General features: G+C 33.4%; 1 long non-coding RNA gene across 2 annotated transcripts; it reads left to right on the plus strand.

Moving 5' to 3' along the window:
• Positions 1-533: 533 nt before the first annotated feature.
• Positions 534-5,324, plus strand: LOC107782614 (uncharacterized). Of its 2 annotated transcripts, none has more exons than XR_012694167.1 (4): positions 534-830; positions 1,330-4,042; positions 4,479-4,584; positions 5,009-5,324. It is a non-coding gene; the product is annotated as an uncharacterized LOC107782614 (long non-coding RNA). The 2 variants fall into 2 exon arrangements; XR_001647272.2 differs by having other exon boundaries at positions 658-830; positions 3,711-4,042.
• The last annotated feature ends 678 nt before the right edge of the window (positions 5,325-6,002 follow it).

Consider the following 6,002-nt stretch of genomic DNA (forward strand, 5'->3'; position numbering starts at 1 on the left):
GTTGGTGAGAAACTCCTATATTTTAGGCACTATAACTTGATTCACGTTATTTTATGATTTTAACATTTTCTAGTATTAATTGGTTTCAGACTCCTATATTTTAGACACTAAATATTATGATTTTATCCCACTTTTTTTTGAAGAAATAATTCAATTGTGAAGGGTATAAAAATCGGTCAATATTTTAAGGATATTTTTATCTTTCAATATTTAGCGTTCTAACATTCATGCTTTTATAATAATATAGATAGATAAGATATAGATAGATAGATAGATAGATATAGATTATTATTAAAAAAATTAGTAGTAAGAAAGAATGAAATAACGTGCACAAACCTAACGTCTACCCGCTCAAGTTATTTCATGGCTACAAGTTGTCTGGTTTCCTTATTTGTCTTAATTATAATTGCCATCCCAAATTTCTAGCAAATAATAAGTTTCAACTATTCTTATACTATATAGAATATAGAATTCTTACTAGCTGCTCTCGGTCGACATCCCTGCTTGCCGACCAAAGGCTACGTTGGTCATTTCAGTCTAATTTTGTGTTAAATTCTCTATTATGTCCTTGTATCTGATGACGCACGCTCCTTAAATTAGCGAGGGTTACATAGTCATTTTATACCTACAGCTTTATATTATGTGATTCTCTCTCTTCAGTATTCTCAACTTTATTCTCTGCATATACCCGTTCCTCCATGGATTTTGAAATACTTTTGCAATTCATAGCTTAAATTAAATCAACTTCCATTTTATGGAGCTCCACCATCTTCTTCATAAGATAAATTGGGGTTTGGACTTATTCCCTGCTCTAACTTTGTCGCATCAAGGTAATCATTTCGTATTAATTTACTTTCCTGATCTGTGTACTACGAGGCTTCATCTCCGCTCTTCATCTGGTAGGAATTTGCATTTTAGAGAAAAAATCTGTTTGACTTTCCCTATTTCGAATTTACATAGTTGCCGAAGCTCTAAGTGAATGGGTTTTTGCTGCTTCTTTGGAACTGAAGAAAGGGGAGAAATTTTCAACAGTGCTTACTTTGAATTTTAGGGTTTTTTTACGGGAATTTATTGTGAAAATTGGTGTGGATTTAAGAATTTTTACGGAAAATTTATTCTGGAAATTGGTATGTAGAAATTGTTTTTATTATTCTTCGTGGCAGGAGGGAGGGGGTAGTTACGTTCTAAAGATTCGGTGTGTTGAAGATTTTCTGGTATTTGCATCGAAATAATGTGTTTGAATCTCTAATTTTTGGTACAACTTTTTCAACTTTAGTGGTAATGCACTGCCTTGGGCAAACCTTTATATCTATGTTTTGAATAATGAAGCTTTATTTGGGCGAAAATACCTTCTCAACATGATCAAACACAACGACATCTTAGTATAGTGCAAGTGCTACTTATGCTGTTTTCAAAGTATAGTCTACAGCAGGTTAGATTTTCTTTTATGCCTTTGTAAGAAATACTTATATTTGTGCAGAGTTGCACAAAGAAAGTTAAGAGAGTGCGACACCAAGTTATCTTTGTTTGTTGAATGACTATAAGCATAAGTATATTAATCTGCATAATCTTTTGTTACGGAGGAATGTCAATTAAAAGCATTTTGCTACCTCTTGACTTTTCGTATACAAGTACGCTAAACTTTGCTGAGTAGGCCAGCTGTGATATAACAATCCACCTACAGATATTTCTCATTGCTTTTCATGGAATTTCATCTGCCTTTTATTCTGCTCTATGAATATCAGTACTTCTGTTAATATCAATACTTGTACTAACTTCCGTATCTTCTCCTTTGCTTCTCGATTTCTCTGGATGGTTATTGTTTTTTGTCAACATCAATACTTCGGGTGAAACTCACTCCATCATTGTACCGGCTATTCTTTTTATTTACTTTGCTTCCTATTTCCTCAGTAGCATAAGAGAAGAAGTTGCAAATAGATCACATCTTCAAACATTCAACCTTATATGGGCTGGTAAATTGTTCAAAGGTGGTGATGGGACTGAGAAGTTAAGCCAATTGGTTATCAAATGAAAAAACCAAAAATATTCAATTCACAAATCCGTAGTCTTTTTGAAACACGGGCCCTGAAGCTGATTTATGTTTCATCCTTAAAGATTATCATCAGCTTTACAAATTGCTCTTGTAGGCACATGTTGCCCTGTAGGGGTGTTCATGGTTCGGTTTGGATCGGTTTTTTCCTAAAAAGAAACCAAACCAATTAAGTCGGTTTTTCAAACATTAGAACCAAACCAAACCAATTAAGTCGGTTTTTCTTGATTCGGTTTATGTCGGTTTTTCGGTTTTTTCGGTTATTTATCGGTTTTTTCTTAAATATATGACATACACTACCAAACACATATTTGGGCGATTACATTTTCAATGTAACAGTATCAAATCAATTGCCCTTTGAGAAATCTATTATTTACCAAAATATATTGATGATAATTGAATCAAATAGTGATGAATAATTTAAGGACTCAATTAAAAATATGTTATTTTTAACACGAAATGGATTCTTACACTAAACAAAAGAAAACTACCAATCAAACTAGAATGTAAAGATAAAGAACTATATTAAAAGTGCAAACTATTAACATTTACCATAAATTTTTTGAAACTTTGTATAACAATATACATATATATAGGTGTAATAATAAATTTGGAATAGCTACTTCAATAGTCGGTTTGGTTCGGTTTTTTTCTGATTAAAACCAAAACCAAACCAAATTTGATCGGTTTTTAAAATTCAAAACCAAAACCAAACCAAACCAAAAAGTATCGGTTTTTTTGCTTGGTTCGGTTTGGTTCGGTTTTTCGGGGTTTTATGAATACCCCTACTGCCCTGGTATCTTGGAGACGTTTGAGCTAATCACATTTTCTATTTTTCATACTCTTAGTATTTAGTTACTTTCTCTGGATATTACTAATCTCAGTAAACTTCATTATGCATTTATGGGAAAATAACTTAAAAGTCTTGAATATTGGTGTCATCTGAGCATATGTGGTCATCTGTATATACATGGCTTAGTCCTGCCTAGCAAAGTTATATATATGCCTTTAGCCTTTAGGTGACTTATCTGTATAGGGACATGTAAAAGTGATTTTTAAAGTCTACAATGAGGAGCAGCGTAGGAGCTTCCAGCAATATGGGACTGATATGTGGCATTCCAAATCTATGTCGGATAATCTTTGTGTTCCTTTGTGTGTTTGTATGAGTGTTTTGAATCTCCTTTTGTATTTTTTTCCCTTTGCGAATTTGTCAAGTTTGAATTCGGTTGTGAACTAACCATTTTATACTTGAAGAACTCAATTCGCATTCAAAATATTCCCTATCGAGGTAGAGTTCCTCTTTCCTAAACAGGAAAGATGTGGTTAGGTGATGATTCAAGCAAAATCTTAAACTTGTATATTAGACAACTTTCTACTCATGCACAACAGGTAGTCTGATCTTCACTACCTATGTTGATGATCTTCCTGCAACATATTTGCCTAGGCAGGATGTAACTTTTTCTTTCCCTTTATTTTGGCATCTGAAATAACCATTGTTTGATTTAGTGAACATCATAAGATATTGTTCATTTCTCTTCAGATTCCTTGACGATATACTGCAATCAGAGATAACCAATTTTTAGTTAGCTATATCATCCATTTAACTTCAGCCCAAGTATTTTTGTTTATCAATATCACTAAGAAGCTTTTGATTTTACAGGTCAAAATGAAGTTAGTTAACCCGGGGCACGCTCAAACGTGGGTTTTGCAAAGTATTTTCGAAATTTTTGTTTTCCCTCTTTTGATCGCATTGTGGAGTCCAATAATCAAACTGTGGGCGAAAAATAACCAGCCCCCAACAAAATTCAGTACAAGTGTATGGAATTTGTCTATTCTAATACTGAAATAGCATTGCAATGATGGAAAAAAATAATAGACAGTATTGGACAAACCAGTGCTCCATGTTTCATGGTAACTTTGTGCTTCAATGCATGAAACTCAAGCTTCAATGAAGTCATTGTGCCTAATAGCGTGAAACAGAGACATCGAGAGGTATTTCCCTTTGGTGTTATGCTTGTAATGTGCAAGTTTTAATTTCTTTATCACTTAATTCTTGCTTGAAAATTCAGTTGAACCTAGCAATTTCATACTAATTCATATCCTTGTGAAATAAAAAAGATCGTATCTCTAGATAATTAAACTTACCACTTTGGTATTGTCTCGCCTAATTATTGCACCATTCTTATAGATATTCTTTTTTAGAAACTATAGTCACGTGTTAGAACCCCTCCTCTGGACAATTGTTCCAAAGAAGAAGTATTTTCACTCAGAGGATAAGAAAATCACGTTCTGAATTCACTCTCAATATCAAAGGCTAGAAATTCTCCTCACTCAAAAGCCATGGCACTTGGGTGTCAAAATAAATATCCCATTTATAGTCAGTCGATTCCTCTAGCATAAAAGTTGACACATCTTTTCTGCATCGCAGCTAATACAACAGAAACTCCAGTGGATTCAGATTCAAGTACATCAAAAACCAATGAGTCATCAGAAGATCAAGATGATCCGTTGAAGAAGTTAACAAATTTTTCTAGGTAAATTTCTTGACATTACTCTTTAATTAGGATTTTTCTTGAAAAGTATTTAGTTCTTGGTTAGATGCTTATATTGTTAGAACCATGGAATTCACCTACTTTCCATTTAAACCCATGGGTAGAGCCCATTATCATTAACCATATAAGTGATTTTGCTTTATGAATTGAGCAAACGTGCCAGAAAATAGACATTACTTACATTTACCGAGCCATGGTAGAATGACAACTTACTTGTACGTGTATATTTTAGCTCGGTGTTGTACTTTGGTTTAAAAATAAATTTTGCTCCATTGGCATCGTCTTAATTCTGCAATAATTGATCTATCTACATTTTGGTTTAGTTTCCCTTAAACTTCAAGTGTTGTAATTTTGTTTTTCTTGTTGCCAATATATCTTGCTCCTAATTAAACGTTTGTGATCGCAGGTCTGTCCTGAATGGTGCACTAAAATGGTTAAGAGACAACCTGTAATCCTCAATTATAGGATGCTGCTTCATACAATCCTCTTTTATACAGCAATAACATTGAATTTTATGATCCTCAGAATAACGTCTATAGGATCTTGCAGCACTTTATCTCTTAGAATAACTTTTTAATTGTACCATCCTACCATTTTGTATGATGTATCGAAAAGCCTACTGGTTTTGATAGTCCAATTTCTTATCTACAGATGGAGAATTATTTCATTGGCATTGGAATACTTGAAAAAAAAAAATAGAATGCTTAATGTGTTGGGCCCGAGTATGTTGTCAACTTTATTTCCAATTTTTCCTTTTATAAAATTAAAACATTGTTTTTTACCCTCCGTCGTTTTTAGTATTCTCCAATTATCCATCCATTTTTCCTCTTTCGCTTCTTCTACCCTTTCTCTACCTCTCTTTCTCCTTGAAATCCTCTATTCTTTCTCTCTATCTTTGGGTTGTTTTTCTCCTATGTATTTGTTAGGGACTTTTGTCAGATGAATGATTTGAAAACACAAGTGGTGGAGAGGAAAAAAAATTGAGAATTCTGAAAAAAACATACTTGTACTATACAAGAGCAACAACAATATGGGATAGAAGGGCGTGCCATGAATAAATTACTGGAAAGCAGAAAGAGTAGAATTCATTCGAGAGAGCTCTTGATGATCTTCAAAATGGTTCGGATGAAATTCCCATGAAAATAAAGAATTAAAATAGAATCTGATTCAAGGTGAACTCAGATTAACGACGATCATAACTGACGATTGATTTACTGTAATGACCCGACTAGTCGTTTTGCTTTTTAGAACCACGTTCCCTTAAATAAAACTTCTTGCGCTTGCTTTAACTAATTTATAATTTGCGAGGATGGTTGGTTCGGGATTTGGAAGAGTTTGGAGTGAAATATGTTCATTTGATTCCTTAGGATTTTCTTAAAAGGCTAAGTTTGACTTTGATC

This window comes from Nicotiana tabacum, chromosome 8 (genome assembly GCF_000715075.1).
Source record: "Nicotiana tabacum cultivar K326 chromosome 8, ASM71507v2, whole genome shotgun sequence".
In the NCBI taxonomy this organism is placed as follows: domain Eukaryota; kingdom Viridiplantae; phylum Streptophyta; class Magnoliopsida; order Solanales; family Solanaceae; genus Nicotiana; species Nicotiana tabacum.